At 48.0% G+C, this 21,708-nt stretch overlaps 2 long non-coding RNA genes across 3 annotated transcripts; one reads left to right on the top strand and one right to left on the bottom strand.

Moving 5' to 3' along the window:
• Positions 1-763: 763 nt before the first annotated feature.
• On the bottom strand, positions 764-11,484 carry LOC124083589 (uncharacterized). The gene is made up of 2 exons (XR_006848824.1): positions 10,951-11,484; positions 764-1,347 (listed from the first exon to the last, which is right to left on the bottom strand). It is a non-coding gene; the product is annotated as an uncharacterized LOC124083589 (long non-coding RNA).
• Positions 8,979-15,688, top strand: LOC124083588 (uncharacterized). 2 transcript variants are annotated; one of them, XR_006848822.2, is made up of 4 exons: positions 8,979-9,200; positions 10,792-11,492; positions 13,134-13,469; positions 15,309-15,688. It is a non-coding gene; the product is annotated as an uncharacterized LOC124083588 (long non-coding RNA). The 2 variants fall into 2 exon arrangements; XR_009225508.1 differs by having other exon boundaries at positions 12,169-13,469.
• The last annotated feature ends 6,020 nt before the right edge of the window (positions 15,689-21,708 follow it).

The raw sequence follows: 21,708 nt of genomic DNA, 5'->3' as shown, positions 1-21,708 counted from the left end.
GTCAAGAAAAGGCAGTGTATAGAAGTGATCGCTCTGTGTACCCAGGAGAGAAGGGAGGAAAGGAACGGCCTCGGCTTTCCCTGGGGCACTGGAAGGTAGGAGATGGGAAGTGTGAATAGAGCAGAGATCTTAGGAGTCAAAATGGAAATCAGTGGAACTGAGAAGAAGAAAATCAACAGAACCTAAGAATTCCTTGAAAAGATCAACAAAATTCATAACACAGTAAGTGTAACCAAAGGGGGGAAAACCAGAAGAAACACATTACCAATACCAGATCTATAAGTGGGTCATCACTGTTGACCCTATTATAACATTAATACAAATTAAATAGATTAATAAAAGAATACTAAGATCAAATGTGTGTCCGCCCTTTGCACAACGTCAAGGAAAAGAACAATTCACTGAAAGAAACTTCCAAACTCTCACAAAGAGTTGTAGGGTGTAAATAACCATCTTGCTCCATATCATTAGAAATAAGTCCAAACAGACATCAGTTAATATGCATTAAAGGTCTTCTATCAAGTGGGGTGTGGTGGCACATGCCCACAATCCCAGCAACTCAGAGGCTGAGGCAGGAGGATGGCAAGATTGAAGCCAGTCTCTGAAATGTGGGAGGCCTTACCTTAAAAAATAAAGAGGGATGGGGGTGTGCTCAGTGATAGAGTGCCCCTGGGTTTAATCCCCAGTACCAAAAGCGTTTAATTTTTTTAAAATAACCATTCAATCAATGATTAATAATCTTTAAAAAAGAGAAAGCACAACATTCAAATAATTTTGTAGTGAATTCTACCAAACATTAAAAGAAGATGACACACTTCAAGGTGTCTTCCATAAATACAAACAGAAACACTTTCCAACTCATTCTCTGACACAAATCTCATCCTAGTTATAAAACCAAATAAAGCCATTACTTAAAAGGAGGATCACAGAGCAAGCTCTCTTATGAACTTAACTATACCACCCCCAAATATTAGCAAACATTATCTAGAAATATTTAATAAAGATGATACATCGAGAACAAGTGGGATTTACCTAGGTATGCCATCCTGATTTAACTTTCAAAAATCAATGAATGGAACCCCCCAAGGTAGTAGTCTACACAACACGAGATCACATGATCATATCCGTTGGTTTAGAAATATCCATTCGAGGTAAAACTTTCGTCACCCTCAGAGGAGAACGATGTCCCCCTGATAAAGGACGTCTGCAGAACCTGCACAGCCAGCACGACAGTTCACCACACGTAGAGTGGACTGCACAGCACAGGCTCACGCCAGACACGAGGCAGAGACGCGCTCTGATGAGTCAGCTTTCTGCCACTGCAGTGAGGTGCCTGACACAGGCTACCTGTAAAGTAGAGAGAGGTTTATTTTGGCTTGTGGTTCTGGGAGTTCAAGTGCAAGATCTGGTGTTTCTACTAGTTTGGGTTCTTGTGTGAGCATGGTGGAAGTTCAGATAAGAGCAAGCAGTGACCTCTCACACCAGGGAGCAGTGTGTGTGTGTGTGTGTGTGTGTGTGTGTGAGAGAGAGAGAGAGAGAGAGAGAGAGAGAGAGAGAGAGAGAGAGTGAGTGTCCAGGGCCTAAGGACCTGAGAAATGTCTTCGCCAGGCTTCCCCTCCCACAGGCTGCAGCATCTCTCCCCAGCAGTTAGGTGGGGACCAAGCCTTTAAACACCTGTGTGTGGGAGGGGGGGTCTACGTGTCAACATTTTGGTGTGTTGAAGTTGCAGCTAGTGCATCTTTAGGCATTGAGATGTAGCTAGTACACACACATACACACAGATGTGAAAGGGGAAAAATACTGTTTTTATTTGCAGGTGGTACGGTTGTCTATGTATAAAATTACAAAAGTCTAAAAAAAAAAGCCCCCTGGAACTAATAGGTAAGCATAGAAAGTTTGCAAAGCCAATGCACAGAAGCCGATTGTTTTCCTGTAACCCAGCAGTGAACAAGTGGAATTTTAAATTAAAAAGCAATAACTTTTATGACAACACTAATAAATAAAGAGGTAGGTAGGTGTAAAACTATAAAATATTTTTGGGAGAAACAACAAATCACAGATGAAATAAAATTTAGAATTTTTAGATAAATGGAAAGTTATTCTCTATTAATGCAAAGGAAGATTCAGGATTGTTAAGATACCAGTTCTGCCCAACTTGGTTGAGATGTAGATTCAATTCAAAGCAATCCCAGTAAAATCCCAGTAAGTTACTCTGTAAACATGGACAGACTCATGCTGAAGTTCATTACGCAGCAAAGCAGTAAACTTGAAGGAGCCAAAACAACACTGAAGAAACAAGAGTCAGGTCCCGCACACTGTCTGCTCCTACGGCTTCTACGGCAGCAGCTCTAAGACAGCTTTGTCCTAGTGAAAGGACAGACGGATCAGTGCGACTCAGAGAGACACTGAACTTCGTGGGTGAGACAGTGGGGGTGCCACCCAGGGCCCAGGCACACCGCACAAGCACCTACCACTGCGCTACCCCGGCCCTTTAGCTGAGTTTTGATACAGGCTCAAAGACCATTCAATAGAGAAAGATAAGCTCTTTTCTACAATTGTGTTGGAACACTTGAACACCATTATAAAAAACAATGAACCTAGACAGAATTTATACATTTCATAAAAAACAACTCAAAGTGAATTATAAAAGTGCCTATAAAAATGTAAAAATATAACTTTTCTAGAAGAAAATAATTGAGAACATCCATATGACTTAGGAACTTAATGATGAATTTTTAGATACAAATCAAAAGCAACATCTATGAAAGAAAAATGCACTCAAATTAAAAAAAAAAAAAACACTTCTACTCTATAAAAGTCACTTTCATGAATGAACTGGGTGGAAGTATTTGTGAGACACATATCTGGAGACACATATCTGATAAAGAACTTGTATCCAGAATACACAGAGAACACATGAATTTCAATGTTTAAAAAAAAATTGAAATAAATACTATGTAGGAACAAAAACCTCATCAGAAAAGGTGCACACATGGAAAATAAGCCTGTGGGAAGATTCTTAACTCAGTGTGTTACTAGGGATTCGCAAATTCTTTAAGGACAACATTACATACCTATTAGATTAATGCAAGTCCCCAAACACTGGCTACACCAGTTACTGGTGAGGATGTGGAGGGACAGATGCCCTTTTATCCCTGGCGGGAATGCCGAATTTTGTCTCTACTTTGGAAGACAGTTTGGCAGTTTCCTGTGAAGCCAAATCCAAACAAGCCACTCTACTCCTAGGCATTTACTCAGTCAATTTAAACTCATACTCACACGTGTCTACATGTGAATATCTACACAGCAGGAGCTTTTTAAATGTTCAACGAACCTGGGAGCAATGACACCTCTGTCCTTTGATAGATTGATAATTAATGAAATGAGGAATATACAAATAATAAAATATCATTCAGCAGTAAAAAATAAGCCATCAAGTATTGTGAAGACATGGATTATTTTAAAATTCATATAGGTTAGTGAAAGAAGGTCACTATGCATTTGCCACTTTATAGAACAAACAGTAAAGCTTCATTCAAGCTTATCTATGATCCCATGAATGAGGGGAAGGACATCCCCATGAAAGTGACTGTGACAGAATACTCGACTATATTGCACTTCACGGAGGTGGGAGGGAAGAAAAGTATTGCCCTAAGTATCTTTGTAGATGAGCAGGCATCATAAGACCAAGAAACCAAAGCCTGCACATGAGCAATGCATGCAGTTTCCCCACGGGTACAGTTAATGTTGATTCAGCTGTAGGTGTGTGATGGAAATGATCCATTAGTGGTGAAGGCATGTTGTGACCCAGGTTTCTCACTGCTGGAGGCTACAGATATGGGAATGGACTAAGAGTTGAGGCATTGTGTGAATTTACGCTCAGCCTAATGCATGCGCAGGTGATTATGGTCGAGTATTCCTAGACCCGCCCACATGCATGAGTTAGTATATACACAACTACTCTTTGTTCCAAAATCTGGGAGGACCCAGAAGCACTGGCTCTCTGTAGTAACAACCATAACTACCACCCACTTGTTATCCAATACTTTTCTCCAATAAAAGGGGCCAAGGTCCCTTGGAGAAATGACAGATCATTTTAGGACCAGGGTAGGAAATATTCAAGATGAACCTTGAGCATCTTAGTGGGAGAAGACACAAAGAGCACAATGCATACTCACCTGTGTGGACACACACACACACACACACAATATGGGGGTGTGTCGGAAGGAAGATTGAGCTGAGTGATAGAACTGACTGTCCTCCAGTAACACACAAGAAATGTGGCATTGGGTTATATCCCAAAGTATAAAGAGCTTATCTATGATCCCATGTTGACGTAAACGATGGATTGTGTAACACGGTAATGGGAGAAGTACACGAATTCTTGTGTAAAACAGTCAAATAATTTGTGTGGAGGATCCACCCTCAAGGAAATGGAGCTAGCCCCCTGTAAGAGCAGGCTGTGCGCAAAACCTTTCTTCCAAAGAAGAGCAAGAGGGGGGAAGCCAGGTGGCAGTGGGGGAAATGACCACCTCGGCCGAGTGAGCAAGGTCCACTCTGACATGGGGACAGCAAGTCATGGGAACGGCACTTCACCTGCACATTCTTCACAAAGCCCACAGCCTGGCCAGCCCTGAGCCGGACATCAGGCAAATCAAAGTGAGATCCATACTGACTTGACCGTGCCTCAAACTGTCAAGGCCGTCAGAAGCAAGAAACGCCTGAGAAACCCCCAGGAAAGGGGAGCCTAGAGACATACTGCAGAAAGGCAGTGCCACATCCCAGTGGGATCCTGGAACGGGAGACACACTAGGAGACACTGGGAACCTCTGTATCAACTTCAGATTTTATGAGTCATAGCGCCTCTACCCGAGGCACTGCACCATATTCAGGTAGGGTGTTGATCATAAAGAAGTGTAGACACGGTCGTATGGGAAATACCTGTACTCTTCTGTCATTTTTTTCCTGCAAATTTTAAACTATTTTATAATAAAATGTGTATTGTAAAATTCTAGCTGCTGATTCAATGCATAAAAGTCAGTAAGAATATCTCCTCTGAAATGGGCCCCCATGATGATCCAGAACACTGGGCAGCCTGGAGCGTGTCCAGGTCTTTGGAGAGCACGTCCTTGAGGGGAATATTTGGACTTTGGTTTGGCCCTGTCTCTTCCTGGCCACCACAAGTTGAGCAGACCCCTCTGCCAGGCACCCCTGCCATAATGGATCATGCTGCCACATGGACTTACGAAACCACGAGCCAAAATCCACCTTTCCTCCTCTTACGTTGACCACCTCAGGTGTTCTGTCACAGTGACGGAAAGCTGCTGTTTGCCTGTCAAACACCTCCAGGAAGCTTTAATTTGACGTGCAGTCTTATATTATTAGGATCCTTCATTGCAAACTTCCAGGAGTTAATTTACTTGACGATGATAAATTCCCTCCTGCCCTGATGCACGTGGCTGGCACATGTGGTGATTCCTTTGTGTAATAAACCAAATAAGGGTGTCAGGACTTGGGCTCTGGATTAGAGCACTGAACATTTGGAGGAGAGTCAAAACAGAAGAAAATGGATTAAGGACAGACGGCAGCTGAACTACCACTCTGGAGAGCTGGGTGGAGTGCCCTCAGAGGGCGCCCCTCCCCAGTGACAGGAGAGACCTGGGCAAACACCGCTTGTGCCTGCTGAACCGTTCACCTCCAAACACAAGTCTGCGTGAACTCAATTACTTGAAGACCAACACTAAAAGGAACCCACATCTACTCTACTTTGTTTTCTGCCAAAACTCAGCATGAGTTTTGTTTTCTTTAAAAACTACCATTTCCATATAATTGGATTAACCCAGCATGTGACTCTGGCCAGATGTCAAAGCTGCCTAGATTGGGGAGGTCCCTCGTGTGACCTCTCTCTCACTGTTCCAGGAGTTCAAATGGAGCCATTGGCTAGAAGCCCCTCCCGGGGCCTGAGGAAGTTACCAGTGTTGGAGGAAAACAAGAACGGTTCAATTAAAGCTTCACATGTGCCAATGGTGGTGGTCAGAGATCAAGAAACCGTTTTTTTTAATGGCTAGCAGCAACTTTCAGTCCTGTGAAGATGGACAGAGGGAAGACAATGATGTTGCAAGCAATTATTAGATTCAGAAAGAGACGATTTGAGTTCTCAAGTCTCCTTTGCTATGAGCTCAACTGCTGTGAAGCCAGATTATTCTTTCCTCCCAGGGTTGTTCTCTCTCCTCCAAAGGTGCAGACTTGCAACCTGGCAAGCACTTCCCAAGCCCTACTGTGTGCAGCACCTGCGGTGTTGGGCGGACACACATCATAGCACTTCCCCTGAAACATGTCACGTGGGAGAGTAAAAGGACCAGACAGTGGGCAGAGGACAGGGCAGAGCTGCGTGACACAGAGGGCCACACTACTCCAAGTTGGGGAAGAGGTTTAGGTTCATTCCTGGAAGATGTGCCACTAGACTTGGTGTCCGTGCCCAAGCACAAGGAAGCACTCTCATCTAGGAAGGGGCAGGTGGGCTGTGGCTGCCAGCATTTGTGGATTTAGGTGTGGCCAATTATCTTAAGTCACCAGGACTTAGAAAAATCTATCTAAATTTAGGTGAGATTGTCCTATACTTCTGGACACGTGGAGATTTGGAACCAACACTAGGCGGAAGGAGACTGGTGCTCCCGCTGGTGAGGCTCCATGGGACGCTGGGACCTCGCAGAGGAGAGGACAGGGCTTCCCTTCCCACAGGTTTAAGGTACTGCCTGCTTCTTTAAACCACCCGGGGCCCTCTCTGGCCCTTCTGTGGGCATGCTGATGTGATAAGCCAAGGACCCAAGGGCAGCTGCAGAAGACCCTGCTGAAGGCAGGCCCAGGAGGACCCCCCTCCTAACGAGGTCACCAGAGGGCTCTGCAGCCCGTCTCAGGGGTGGCCACATCTTAGGAAAGCATAATCTACTGAAGGGCCCAAGGGAGACCAGCTTTGGCCCCCTTGGCCAGCTTCCTGCTCCCGTGTGATCACCTTCCTCTTCTGACAATTTGGAGCACCGTAATGCGGGGAGAGGCGGGCCACCCCACTTTCTTGCTGCTTTATGGGACCATTACAGCCACAGTTAGGTGGTTAATGATGAGCAGAAGCGTATTTCCTGGTTGTGGAGGCTGGGATGTCCAGTCCAGGGCCTGGAGTCTGGCCAATGCTGTCTTGTGCATCATTCCAAGTAGAAGACAGAGTGGTAAAGGGAGGGAAGCCACCCCGAAAACCCTCTTTCAGGCAGCTCAGCCTGGCCAGAGCTAAGGCACTGACCCCACCTGGGAAGGAGGAGGCCTCAGCCTGGCCAGGTCCTAAGGCACTGACCCCACCTGGGAAGGAGGAGGCCTCAGTCTGGCCAGATCTAAGGCACTGACCCCACCTGGGAAGGAGGAGGCCTCAGTCTGGCCAGATCTAAGGCACTGACCCCACCTGGGAAGGAGGAGGCCTCAGCCTGGCCAGATCTAAAGCACTGACCCCACCTGGGAAGGAGGAGGCCTCAGTCTGGCCAGGTCCTAAGGCACTGACCCCACCTGGGAAGGAGGAGGCCTCAGCCTGGCCAGATCCTAAGGCACTGACCCCACCTGGGAAGGAGGAGGCCTCAGTCTGGCCAGGTCCTAAGGCACTGACCCCACCTGGGAAGGAGGAGGCCTCAGTCTGGCCAGATCCTAAGGCACTGACCCCACCTGGGAAGGAGGAGGCCTCAGCCTGGCCAGGTCCTAAGGCACTGACCCCACCTGGGAAGGAGGAGGCCTCAGTCTGGCCAGGTCCTAAGGCACTGACCCCACCTGGGAAGGAGGAGGCCTCAGCCTGGCCAGGTCCTAAGGCACTGACCCCACCTGGGAAGGAGGAGGCCTCAGCCTGGCCAGGTCCTAAGGCACTGACCCCACCTGGGAAGGAGGAGGCCTCAGCCTGGCCAGGTCCTAAGGCACTGACCCCACCTGGGAAGGAGGAGGCCTCAGTCTGGCCAGATCCTAAGGCACTGACCCCACCTGGGAAGGAGGAGGCCTCCTTCCCAAGGGCCCACCACTCACGGGGTTGCTTTTGCAGCTACATTTCCAACCTGAGCAAGGAAGTGAGAGACCTTCACATCTCAGCACCCTCTAGTAACCAGCCTCTTTCCCAATTTCTTTTCTCTTGGATCTCAATTTTCTTGGGACTCTGTCTCTCCATTTAGTCATTTTGGTATCTTAAATTCAGAGAATTTTTGTTTCCACCTAAAATTTGGAATTCAATTTTAAATACTATTTGAATCATTTTAAAATTATTATTTTATGGTGCACCACATAAATATTCATGCTACCTACAGTTCTTTGGGAGTAACTGTGTGCTCTCTTTTGTACTGTTCCTTGCTCATAGTGAATTTTTGCCCTTTCTCTTCTGAATTTTTTTGAATTTGAGGGTCTGAGATGTAAGCCATGGACATTCTGCATATGACCTGTGAAGGAGGAGCAGTGTCACAGAGAAGCCTGCTGTTGGCCTGAGCTCATGTTCTCATGTGACTTGACTAGTCCGTGTTTTTGGTAATCCATTCGCTGGACACAAACATGAAGCCAGGACCTACTGAGAGCAGCCTCTTGATAGCAATCCCTGGAGAGGCCCTCACTTGTTCTCTACCCAGGAAGCAACACCCTTTTCCCTCGTCTGGATCCTAAACCAACTGAGAAAACCAATCACCTAGATTGGAAATGAAATGGCACCATCATTTTTGATAAAGTTGGTACCCAGGTGTCCAGCTGTACCTGCAGGTGGACATGCCTCTGCGTGTTGCACCCCACATCTGGGGCAGAGGGAGCACATCTTGCCCCTCATACGCACCAGGACAGGTCATTGCCCGCCTCCCTTCTTACACATCCAAGTGCATTCCCAGGCACCTGCCCCCTAGAGGACGTGAGGAAGGGCCAGCCCCCCTGCCCTCCTCCCCACGCATCAGCAGCCAACTCCTCCTTCCACGGGGGAAGTCAGCGTGGCAAGACGCAGACAGCAGACATGGAGATGATCTCCTGGAGGCAGGAGGAGTGGGGGACGCAGGGGGGAATGTGGACCAGCCTGTCCCCGGGGCCTGCACACTTGCCTTCTCATTCTGCTGCTCCCGTTGCCTGACTTGGTTGGAGCCCCTCTTAACTCTCCTGCCCTCTGGCACCCTGCAGTCCTTTCTGAACCAACTCCCTGCTCCTGCAAGGTAGGGCTCTCTCTAGTCCTCTGTGTCCCTCTCAGGACCCTTTAGCGACTCACAGGAACCTGGAAACCAATCTCATGTTCTCCTGGAGGAAAGGGCCTTATCTCTGGGTTCATAGGACTGGCCCCCACTGCCCTGTGCTCAGCAGTCACCACTCGTCCCCACCCTATGGTGGCAGCTGGCTCTGAGCAGCAAGCTCTCACTGAGCAGAGACCCTCCCACCTTGTCCGTGGGCACCTGGTCACCAGTCGTCGGCTCCTCACAGGAGAAAGGTTTCCCACCAGTGCTGGTGAAAGTGGTGGGTGGACCTCTCTGTGCCTATGTAAATGTCTGGACCCCCATGAAGACAGAGGGAGAGGGAGGGACAGATGAGAGCACCCTTCATGTTCTGTGACACTCGGGTTTTCAGATGTGACTTTCCCCAGTGGAAGCAGGCCTGGAGTGGGACAGTGGGCTGCAGGTCCCACCACCCAGGGCAAGATGGGAGACAGGAGAGGCTGTGCCCAGTGAGCAGGGGCACAGAGCACTTCAGGTTCAATGTGAAACCCTTCCTGCCGCCTCTTGTGAGGGTGTTAAGGTATGCATGGTGCATGACAAGTTTGAGCCCTTAATGCTGTGCCAACGTGGCTTCACTCAACTAATCCACACACATACTGCACCTTTATTTATTATGATGATTTGCAGTGCTGGGGAGGGCACCTGAGCCACATCCCCAGACTAACCTATGTGAAGAGTAATAAAATAATCCCAAGCAAAGGTCAGTAGTTGGTTTATAATAACATTATCAATTATTAATCTGTGTCTAACAGGAATAGAAGGTCTAGGTTAAAGTTAATTTTGCAAGTTAGAGTTTAACACTCACAGAGTTTGAGCAAAGAGGAATCAGTAAGTCCCTCAGAGGAGACCTAGTTAATCAGCAGGAGGTAAAAGTGGGTGGCCTGAGAAGACCTTTTTTTTTTTAAATTTTTATTGTTGGTTGTTGAAAACATTACATAGTTCTTGATATATCATATTTCACACTTTGATTCAAGTGGGTTATGAACTCCCATTTTTACCCCATACACAGATTGCAGAATCACATCAGTTACACATCCATTGATTTACATATTGCCATACTAGTGTCTGTTGTGTTCTGCTGCCTTTCCTATCCTCTACTATCCCCCTTCTCCTCCCCTCCCCTCCCCTCTTCTCTCTCTGCCCCCTCTACTGTCATTCATTTCTCCCCCTTGTATTATTTTTCCCCTTCCCCTCACTTCCTCTTGTATGTACTTTTGTATAACCCTGAGGGTCTCCTTCCATTTCCATGCAATTTCCCTTCTCTCTCCCTTTCCCTCCCACCTCTCATCCCTGTCTAATGTCAATCTCCTTCTCATGCTCTTCCTCCCTACTCTGTTCTTAGTTACCTGAGAAGACCTTGGTGGAAATATTTTGTCTGCAGAAGCAAAATCCTTACAGTGGACAAACCAGGGCCTGGGGCTGGGTGAGGCTGTCAGGGGCAGCTGAGACTCTCAGAGAATGTTGATTGAAATTCTCCCTCCCTCCCTCCCTCCCTCCCTCCCTTTCAATTCCTTTCACTTTTTTTTTTTTTCCGGAGGGAAAATTTTAAAAGGATCAAAACTTCGTCCATGTGGCTCTTCAATGTTACATCCATACCCAGGCTAAAGACTTTGGAAACTGAGGAAGATCTAACTTTTCTTGAGGTAATTTAAAGGATTTCAGTAATTTCTGCCCAAACAATAACAACAAAACCCACCTTCGAAGCTTCAGGACGCACACTGGGGCTGGGGCCGGCGGGTCCCTGTGCGTCTCTGTTGGCAGGCTCCTCAGAGTCCTGTGGCCTGACGGAACACTGGGAAGCCCAGAGGAGAGGTGCCGAGGAGCAGCTGGAGGCCTGGCCCCCAGGATCCATTTGAGTCCTGACGGCAGGAGAGGCAGACGGGCGGTGCCCACTTTGCTCAGGTCCTTGTCACTGTGGCCAGAAGACCCGACAAGAACTCCTTAAGGGTGCAGAAGTTTGCTCCGGCTCCCAGGTTCAGGGTTCGGTCCACGGTCGATTGACTCCACAGCCCTGGCCCGCGGTGAGGCAGGGCATCCTGGTGGAAGGACTTGGGAAGGACAGCCGCTCAGGGCATGGCCTCCAGGAAGCAGGGACTCCGCTCACCACAGACAAAATACAAACCCCAAAGCCTGACCCCGGTGATCTGTTATCTGTAACCACAACCTAACTGCCTACTGACCACCCAGTTCATCCGCAGCTGTGGTGTATTCCATTGATCAGGCTACACCTCTCGTCAGGTAATCACTGCACCTTGGACATTCTCGATGTCTCACATGAGCCTTCGGGGACACCTCGTATCTAAGCCATAACAGTGCCAAAGGCACTGGGGGGAGCAGCTGGACATTAGTGGAGAGCTTCCACAGAATGGACAGTCTGGGCAGGAAACAGTCAGAGGAGGGGCTGTCCCAGTCATCACCGGGTGGGAAAGGAATAGAGAGCACAGGGAGTGTTCACACTGAGAACAGGTGGATTCTGGATCTGACTCCACAGTGTAGACCATGGTGTGGGGGCAGGAGGAGCAAGGCAGGAGGGAGTTGGAGCTGGCAGAGGAGGGCTCCCCCCTTGAGTCCTCCTCTGAGGGCTGAATTGTCTACCTAAGGTTTTCAAGGGATGCTGCAAATAAGTTATTTAGATGCATGACTAGGTGGGGCAGAGCATGCGTGCTCAAAGAGGACAGGGAATGTCCTGTTGAGATGTCCCCTGAGAACTGGTACTGGGGTAGACCTGTAACTGGGGAGAGCTGACCAATGCATTCAGACTGCAATGTGTTCATAATAGAAAGACCCCAGATACGTCTTGTGATCTTAATGTACATTAAAGTGACGTCAGGGTCTTTCTCCAACCACTGCTCAGGAGAAAATGTTACCAAGTTTAAATTTGCCATTAATACTATTCTTTTCTTGTTTGATGCAGTGGCACATGCATGTAATCCCAGAGACTCTGGAGGTTGAGGCAGAAGGATTGCAAGTTCAAAGCCAGCATCAGTAACTTAGTGAGGTCCTCAGCAAATGTATGAGACTCTTATCTCAAAATAAAAAAATACAAAGGTTTGGTTATGTGCCGTAAGGGTTGAGCCTCCCTGGGTTCAATCCCTGGCATGTTATGTTCTTGTCCAAACCACCATGTCCTAGAGAGGCAAAGCTTTCCTTTCTCTGGAACCCGTCACTGTTTCTCATTTGAAAATCTCTGAAGTTTTACCAAGCAAAATCAATACAATTTTAAATATCATGAAAGCAAAATGAAATTCAATTTAGGTATTGAATATGTAAATTTTTGTGATACAAATTACATTTTTTCATGGGCCTGTGTTAACATTTCAGACTGGTTCTTTCTTACCCTCTAGTGGGTCCTCAGTGGACAGTGGCTCTCACTAGTTCATGTCCCCTGACTCCCACTGCTGTGTCAATGGCTCAGGATCTGTCTCTGACAGCTCCAAGGCACCTCTCATGTTTCTATATGATGAAAAGTTCCTATGTGTGATATCACCAACTGAATTCCCCTTCTCTCATTTTGAGTTTCATCCTGGAACGTTCTCCTTTTAGTGAGGCTCTTCTTCCTGCACATAGAATAAAGTTCTGCAAGGTAATCACCAACACATTTCTGTTGCAACACTTGGTGGCAATATATGCACAATAACATTGGACAATTAACAAGAGATATGCAGCTTTTCCAAAGGGAAAAAAGACAGGTAACAGGAAACCCTTTATGGAGCAAGCAAATCTCAGAATTACTGAGTGCACAACATGCATTCAGAGCAACAACAAAAATCAACACTTAGGGGTTGATGAAATCATTGTGATTAAACGAATATCTTTACCCTTGAGCCCGTAATATAATGACCCGTCAGGGGCAAAAATTAACTGTGTCCGTTGCCCCAGACTCCACTTTACAGGTGACAAAACCGAGGCATGGTGAGGTTACAAGTCTAACCAAGGCCACACAGGAGAGAGGAAGCCAGGGGTCACCTCCAGGGCTGCTGAGGTCAAACGCAGGCCCTTGGCCATGGCGAGAACTGGTTCCTCTCCGCATCTGACTCAGCGATGCACCCTTGTGTGTAGACGGGGGAGACCTGCAGCACCTGGGGCCTGATGCAGGTCTTGATCACACTGCGGCAGGTGGAAACCTTCACCCCAGTCACTTGTTCCCAGCACAGTGAGGCTCCCTGGAAAAGCAGCATTTAAAATCACCTGACTTTGGATCATGACCGAGTCCAGGTGAGAAGAAAATCTGCTCTTCCTTTCGTGTTTGTAAGTCCTGCTGTCTCTCCCCTGGGGTCTTCCATTCCTCTTCCCCCAGGGCCAGCTTCATCTGCATCCCAAGTGGCAACGCAGTGTAACCCTGGTGGAAAGGCCTTCTCTTCCTTCCTTGCTCCCTGCTGCTGCCAGCCTTCCATGAGGACGGCTGTGCTCACCATGTTGACCTGCTCCGATTTCCAGGCTGCTCCGGGAGTCAGGAGAGCACCCCGGGCCCCTCTCTGGAGACCCCACCCAGGCACCCCTGCTTCTCTTGGGTTTTTCCTTGGCTACTGTCTCCTCCTTGCTTCTCAGTTCTCCTGGCTCTCCTGACATCACATAGGTCTCAGGACTACCTGGCCTGACCCCCTCTTGGTGCCCTGTTAGACGGCTGCAGCTTCCAGGCTCCTGGTGGGTGCTGGGTACTTGCGGTCACCTTGACCTCCCTCTCCATGGCCAAGGTTCTGCACTGTCCTCCCTGGTCTTTCCTCCCATGCTCCCTCCCTACCTACCTCGCCCACGGCTGTTCCCCAGTCAGACTTCCTTGCTCAGCCGTCCCGCTAACAATCCCTTCACTGTAGTCTTCCAGCCAGCCAGGCTGTCAGTCTCAGGGAAGAGCAAGTGCTTTATCTGCAACACAGAGGTGACCTTGGAGGACCCGTGTTCTCTGGTCGGAGGATGCTGACACCCTCTGGCTACCTCCAGTCTCAGGACCCTCCACTTCCTCATGTCACTCCTGGCTGAGGTCCCCGGGGAGAAGAGCTGCCCAGGGATAGAGCTACATTGAGGACAGGTGCTCTCCTCTAACCCCTCTGGCCCTTCCCTAGCTATTTGGAGAAGAATGCCTAGCTGGGGTTGTAGTCCCCTTGTGAGTCACCCATTGTCTGGAGCTATGATTTTCTCCATGGGGCCAGGGACTGCAAGGAGAGTCAGGGCAGGGACTTTATCATAGCCACATCCCAGAGTCCCGCCGTCAGCACTGTGAAGCACAGTGGACACACGCATGCGCATGAGAGGTGACCACAGCGCAGTTGGCCCCTCTGAACTCACGCCCCTCTGGGCTGGCTTTGTCTTCCCACCTACTTCCCCTCCGGCAGCAGTCATCTGCACACCATGAGCCCCGGTGAAGTCCACATGAAAATAGCCATTGCTGGCCCAGCTCCTGTTTTCTAGCTGATTCTCCTTTCCTGGATATTTTTAACCAAGTAGAAAAATATTCAGATTACAGCAGGATATCAAGGGGCCAGCCACATTCATCTTCACATGACATCTGTCGGGAATTTTCCAATAACAGAATGGGTGTAAAGTGCACAAGGAGGGGTATCACCGTGGGATTATGACATAAAAATGCTAAAGACCATGCAGAGGAATCTCTGCACGTAGAGTTTTGATTTGGTAATTCAAAGTAATGCAGTTTGTGGTTCTCCAGAAAACGGCAATAACCGTGCACAAGATGCGCTCCGAGCAGGACAGGGACATACTGTGCACCACTGACAGGCACCAGGCCAGCCCCTCGATGCCTCTGATCACCAGGATTTGTGCTCCCCTCCCGGAGAGAGCTGTGTACAGATGGCGTTTCTGTCTGGGTCGTTGAGCATAAATGCCAAGAGGCACTTGCTGAGAGGGCAGGTCTCCAGGAGGATGCAGTCTCCCCTCCCCGGCTTCTCTCCAGTCATTTCATTGGTTATGACTCACGGTAGTACTCCCCTTGGACATTCTTTGGAATTTTGGGAGTCCATCAAAATAACTGCTGAGTTGCTGAAGCAAGCAATAGTGATTTCCCAGGTCTTAAAACTTATCATCTGCATCTCCTCCCTGCAGCCACGCTGATGTCTACAACAGATGCCCCCTGACCAAGCTCCCCTCAGGATCCTCGGAGATCTCTTCTGCCAGATCTTGAATCCCCCTGAAGCCTGTTAAGTCTGGATACACCATCCCCACCCCTGACATCTGATCACCCTGCGTCCCCAAAGCCCTTGGTAGAGGTCCAGTTTTCCCCTGCCATCCTGATGCCTTATCCACAGGGCCTGCCCTTTGTGGAATTCCTGTGAGGTCATTTCAGGCAGGATTCCTCTTCCATCCATATCATGTTTTATTAATTTTAAGGGATGCATGGAAATATGAAAAGTAAACATGATAATGCTGTATCGTGTGTCTTTATGACACATGCATGTGTTGTATAAAGCTTAGACTGTGTCAAACACATTTGTTTCTGTTTCCTTGATAATCTGTCCATTTATCATGGGAAAAAAAAAAAAAAAAAACTCTCAACTTCCTTTCTTCTAAGTTGTTAAAATATTTCACATGTTATTGTTATGGCCAACTGGTTTATGAAAAAATGTCCCGCGTCTCCAAATAATAGAAAGACTGTCACCTTCTTAAATCTGTCTCTTCTTCTCTGTTCTTCCTTCCTGTCTGAACTTTACCATTTCTTTTCTTTCTGAAAGACACCCAAGTGTGATTTATTTCTTCTGTCTTGTTTCTGAATCCTTTTGTTAATTGTATAGTTTTTTATTTTTTTGGTGGGGATACCGGGGATTGAACTCAGGGGTGCTCTACCACTGAGCCACATCCCCAGCTCTATTTTGAATTTTATTTAGAGACAAGGTCTCACTAAGTTGCTTAGGGCCTGCCTCACTTTTGCCAAAAAACTGGCTTTGAATTTGCAATGCTCCTGCCTCAGCCTCCTGAGCCGCTGTGATCAGAGGTGTGTGCCACCACACCTAGCTGGTGGTTTTGTTTTTTTAGTGTTTTTATGAACACAGTTTTCTTGAGCCCCTTTTAATTCAGACTAGAGGATCAAGTACCACTCCGATGACCTCATCCGAGCAGCCATTCTGCTAATCTAGACAGGAGCAGCTCCATCTTCCTCCTAACAATGGCCCCCGGGGGACACATTCCTCCCACCAGAATCAGGAGTTCCCTGAGCATGGCTGCCAGGGACTACTGGGAGAGCAAGCCGCTCTGCCTGCTCCTGGAGAAGCCCGTGTGCTATGTTCTGCTCTGTGTCTGAGCCGTAAATATGTTTGGGATGCTAGCTCCATCATCCATGAAAATCTTTATTATGTCAAGCTTTACGCCACGCAAACATTTGGGCAGTGTGATCCCCATGCCCACACCCAAGTGAGGGCAGATTCCAGCGTGGCCTCAGACTAATAACACACATCCTTGGCAACTGTCTTTGAAGCCAGTCTTTGACTGAGAAGAATCTCAATGGCATTGGCATGCCGTCTATGTGTCTTCCTCACACCTAGGAGGAAAGAGCAGGAGGTTTGCTTTGCTTTGCTGAGTTTCTCTTATTTTTTCTCACCCAGAAGTCCAGTAATCTTGCCCCCAGAGAAGATGAGCATCACTTGACTGGTGTCCTTGAGCAGCCTGGGTAGAGGTAGAGACAGCGGCTCCTCACCCCTGCTCTTGGACCATCCCCAGCCCTCTGAGACCTGGTGCTGGCACCAGCTCTCTGCTCCACAGGTGCTAAAACTGCCACCATCTCATGTGCAGTTCTGACTGAGTCTGCTCTGGGAACTCCCCATTTTCCTGTGGTTCGTTCTGGCTGCTCAGGTCTCTTGTACCGCATTAGCGATGACCTTCGGGGCCTTCCCTCCCCACATAGTGATTTGTCTGCACCCAGAGGTGAGAACTTACTTGCAGATTCAGAGTTTCCTTCATCCGACTCATTCACCCAGTTTGGACTTCATTTCCCTATTCTAATATGATTCCCTGCTCTAATTATGTCTCCTGACTCAAAATATCTCTTACTTCAACAAAGACTGTGGAAGGAGATTCAGGACTAAGGAGTTTGGTTTCTTTCGATCATAGAGTGTGTTTCTTCTCACTCTTGGGGTCCTTCTGGATAGTCTGTGGATTCACCCCATGACTATTTCACTGAGGGCTTTTTATGTGTGAGGATGTCCTAGGCACTGGGAACATGGTGCCCAACCCCAGGAATTAACTTCTATGTCCTCATACCTTATGGAAAGGGAAGGGAGCTTCCTGGGTGACCTGCTTTGGTCTGGAGTGACTGGGTAATTGCTACAGAAATGGGAGATTCCTACCTTAGTCGGAGACAAGAGTGAGAAGACAAGATGGTCACTTGCTTTGTTTTGGATTAGTAAGTTCCGGGTTCCTTTAGCTCTAACACATCAACTGCATAAAATCGCCAGTTTTGTGGCCTTCAAATCTATATCCATTAATTCTCCTTACTGAAGTTTCCATCATGGATTTTGGAAGTGGTTATTGCATTGTTTTGCAGGTAACATATAATAAAATCATATTTTATGGGTTCATTTTCAAACTGCATCTGAGATCTATTAACAGAAGGTCAAAAATTGTATAATAGCTATCAAGTTTCCCACATTAGTCAGCTCCCTGTAGCTGTAACAAATACCTGAGGTAATAAATTTATAAAGAGGAAAAGGTTTATTTTGCTTTAAAATTTTAGAGCTTCTAATCTTTGTCCTCACTGCTTTGGGCTTGTCGGGTACATCATGGTGGGACCACATGACTGAGCACAGCCACTTATCTCATGGCTGAGAAACATAAGAGGAGAGGAAGAGACTGGGGTCCAAAGAGTCCTTTCAAGTGCACACTCCCAGTGACCTGAAGACCTCCCCAGAGGGCCCAACCTTAAAGACTCCACTACTATCCACAGTGCCAACCTGCGGACCGAGCCTATGACCCATGATACTTGAGAAACATTCTGGATCAAAACCTTAGTAGTCCCTTTTGACATTAAGTACTTTTTCAAGCATATAAATCAAAAATTAGTCTAAAATGGCTATTTTTTCTGGGTTGCTTATTACCTAAACTTTAATGTATACTGAAAATTTTGTGATAGCATGACTTCAACTTATATACCAGTTTGCAATTTTATTAATTTGATATTAAAAGCTAAAATCCTATTCCAGCTCATGATTCTAAAAAGCATAATTTTATCAATTCAAGAGATCACAAAATCACCCAATTAATAACTAACCTGCACTGTCAATTGCAAGGTCAGAGCCCCCTCACAGACCTCTCCACGTATCATGGATGAGGACTTCACTGTGTAACCTGTCACTGAAGTTTCCTTGGGGGGTGGGTATTAGAAAATGTATAATGAATAAAGGAGAAGGGGAAAACTGACAATTCTCCTTAAGAATGGTTCTCTTGAATTTATAAGTTTAAAATATTTTGTTTGGAAGAGAATGTTGGACTTTCCCAAAATGCAATTACTCTCTATCACGGCTGGAAGAGAAAGAAGAGCTGGGCACCCAGGCTCAGTGGTTTAGCACCTCTGAGTAGTTCAATCCTTGGTACTCCCCCCCAAAAAAAAAAATTAATTAATAAAAAGAAGAAGAGGAGGAGGAATTCCATGCTTTATATGTTAATATTTTAGTATCTGGCTTATTTACACAGCCATGATTCTAAACTAAGCTCAGTGTTATTGCTTATTCCAAAGCAGTATCTACAGAGGGACTTGGGACGAGGGGTGGGCTTCCCTGATTCTGGTGCAGACCCTGCAGGGAGTTTCAAGGATGTTCTCAGGACATTGTCACCAGCCTGTGGCAGCAAGAGGCCCTCCATAGCTGCCTCCTGTGACTACAGAAAGCTATGAGAAGTTGTGGAGGGGAAAGCACCTTAATTTAGAATGTAAGCATGTTCCGGAAGAACCCAGAGAGCCAGGCTTAGTTAACCCAGGTGAGCTTCCCATATCAAACGACTATCCTGCAGTCCGGGTATGCCATGGCGCGTGTGCGCATGCCTATGTGTGCACAAACACATTCATGCTGCATTCTGTCCTCTATGCCTTAGCACGCCTGTTGGCTGTGAGAAGCTGGATATTGAGAGTGTCATCTTCCCAGAACTCCTGCAGCTGAGGGTGAGGAGTGACGTCCACAGGAAATAGCCCCGGGTTGTCTGCGTGACTGCGCGCTCTGCACGTGCCTGGCGCATCACGGTGCAAACGTACCCAGCACAGTGTTGCCAGGAGAGCGGAGAGTGGCGGTCAGTGCTGTGCCCAGGGGGTTCCAGCCTCTGCGCTGTTCGACTTAATCAAGCACAAACACATAAGCAGCACAGCCCCTCCTGCGAGCGCCCGCTGTCCTGGCTCCGCTGCCCAGTGTTGCTCCCAGTGCTGGGCCTCGTCCTGTAGTCAGGCTCTGGCTGCAGGCTGCGGGGGATCCACCAAGGAGGTGGGTGCCTGAAGCTCCATCTTCACAAATGAATCCAGCATGCTGTTCAGGGGGAGGACAGAGAAGTGTGTGTTCTCAAGCACGGTTTATAAATATTCTTTCAAAATTGTGTAACACGTTCAAAGGCATTTTTAATATTGCTTTAATTTAATTCTGGCATGGACAAATGTGACTGCAGAATAGTTCTCCCTAAGTCCATGTTGGTAGCTTCTTACAAACAAGGAGTGGAGACAGAAAAAAATGTCAGCTATGCCTTTCATATTCTAAAAGAGACCAAATACTGCTTTAGAGGGGGACGCCAAAGAGGGCCTAGACCCAGGCCACAGCCACACCTCTCAGCGTCAGAGGTGCACCACTGGCTTCTGGATTCAACTGAATTTGCCAAAAAGAAAGAAAGAAAGGAAGGGAGGGAGGGAGGGAGGGAGGGAAGGAAGGAAGGAAGGAAGGAAGGAAGGAAGGAAGGAAGAAAAATTAGTTACTTTATTCTGTCCCTCTTTTCTCCACAGCCCCCACCTGCTGGTTGGCAGGAGCCACAAGTCCCTAGCCAGCCTGCGTGCTCAAGGTTTGCCTGATGAGTCGATGTCACGATGCCATCCCCTGCTCCACATGCTCAGGCCCTGGGGTCTTGCTCCTGGCTTCCCCCTCCCGCAGAGCTGACTTGCAGTGGTGGGCGGACTCTAGTGGCAGAGGCACCGGGCAGGACTGCATCCCAATATGTGCCTGCCCTCTGCCAGCACTGCCCCTGGCTCTGTCTCCCCGAGAGCCGATTCTTCTGCTCCCTGCGGGCAGCGTAGAGCACACTTGGACCCTCCTGCTTCTCCAGCTCTTCTGTGGCTGCCTCCATCCTGCTACAGAAGCTCCTCCATTACAGCACTCCTCTCTCTCTCCTGCTCCCCAGCAAGCACACACCTACAGAGCCCCAGGGAGACTCAGGGGGTGTCCCCAAGGTGTCCTCTGAGGCAGCAGGCAGGCATGGGCTGCCTCCTTACAGAACCCCAAAGGGAGAGGGAGAGTGGGTACTTCTGCTTCCTCTGGGGTTCCTTCCATTTGGGGTGCACCTTCACTGTCTGGGTGGGTTCTTGGGAGGAAAGTGGAGGGCCTTCATGTTTGCAAGGCCCACCTCCCACAGTTGGTGGGCCTGAGAGTCCCCAGCTGGCCCCAGACCAGCAGGCTCCATCGGGTCAGGCCCCAAACTGGGAAAGGAGGAGGGATCCTTCCAAGACTTGAAGACATTCTTTCAAAGACAATAGCCTGGCCTGTGGAACTAATTTTTTCTTCAGGAACCCTATTTATTCATGGTATCAGCTGTTGCCGATTTCCAGGAACTTCTCTGTGTTCCCTTTGTGGCAAACACAGCCCTCCCCCAGGCACAAGAATGGCTCATGGGACAGAGAAGAAGGTCGTGGGCTCACAGCAGCCAAAAGAAGCACATTTGACACTTAAAATATTGCATATACGTGTGCGGAAATTCATTCAGACCTTCCAGCAGTTATTTTCCAAGTAACAACATAGAAATAAACCTGTTAGGGGCATTGCAAGCCACAAGGTCAACATGAGCTGCTGAATTGTTTAGAATTAAGTTATTATATCCAAGCACAGAAGTGCAGATAACCCCCTTGCCCGCTTCAACCAATGGATGCGCGGTACACAGGCCTTTTGCCGATGCATGACTAGTGCACGGCTTAAATGGAAGATTTCCCAAACGTCAGTCATTCCAAAGTACTTCTCCAAAGGAAACAGCAGCTGAATGATTAAACTGAACCATCAGGACAGTGCTGGAGGAAAGGTGTCCCTGCGCCCTCCACACCTTTGGTTTAATTCAAAATAGGACGTGCAACCTAAGGCCATCGTTTTAGTGAACACTTTCCTGTGCGTCCCAGGAATGGTCACAGCATGACCCCTGAGAGGTCAGCCTCATGGGTCCAGTCTTACTTTTTTTGGTGACCTGAGCATGAATGTCATGGTCCAGTTCCCCCAGGGCAACAACAGGAAACTTCAGAGCCTCTGAATCCCCTGCCGAGTCACCAGGAGACGGGAGAGCGTGCGTG

The sequence above is a fragment of the Marmota monax genome, unplaced genomic scaffold (genome assembly GCF_021218885.2).
Source record: "Marmota monax isolate L192 unplaced genomic scaffold, Marmota_monax_Labrador192_F-V1.1 WCK01_AAM20220418_F8-fsc00082, whole genome shotgun sequence".
Classification (NCBI taxonomy): domain Eukaryota; kingdom Metazoa; phylum Chordata; class Mammalia; order Rodentia; family Sciuridae; genus Marmota; species Marmota monax.
The sequence above is the reverse complement of the archived record's forward strand: the minus strand, read 5'-3'. Positions and strand labels throughout refer to the sequence as shown.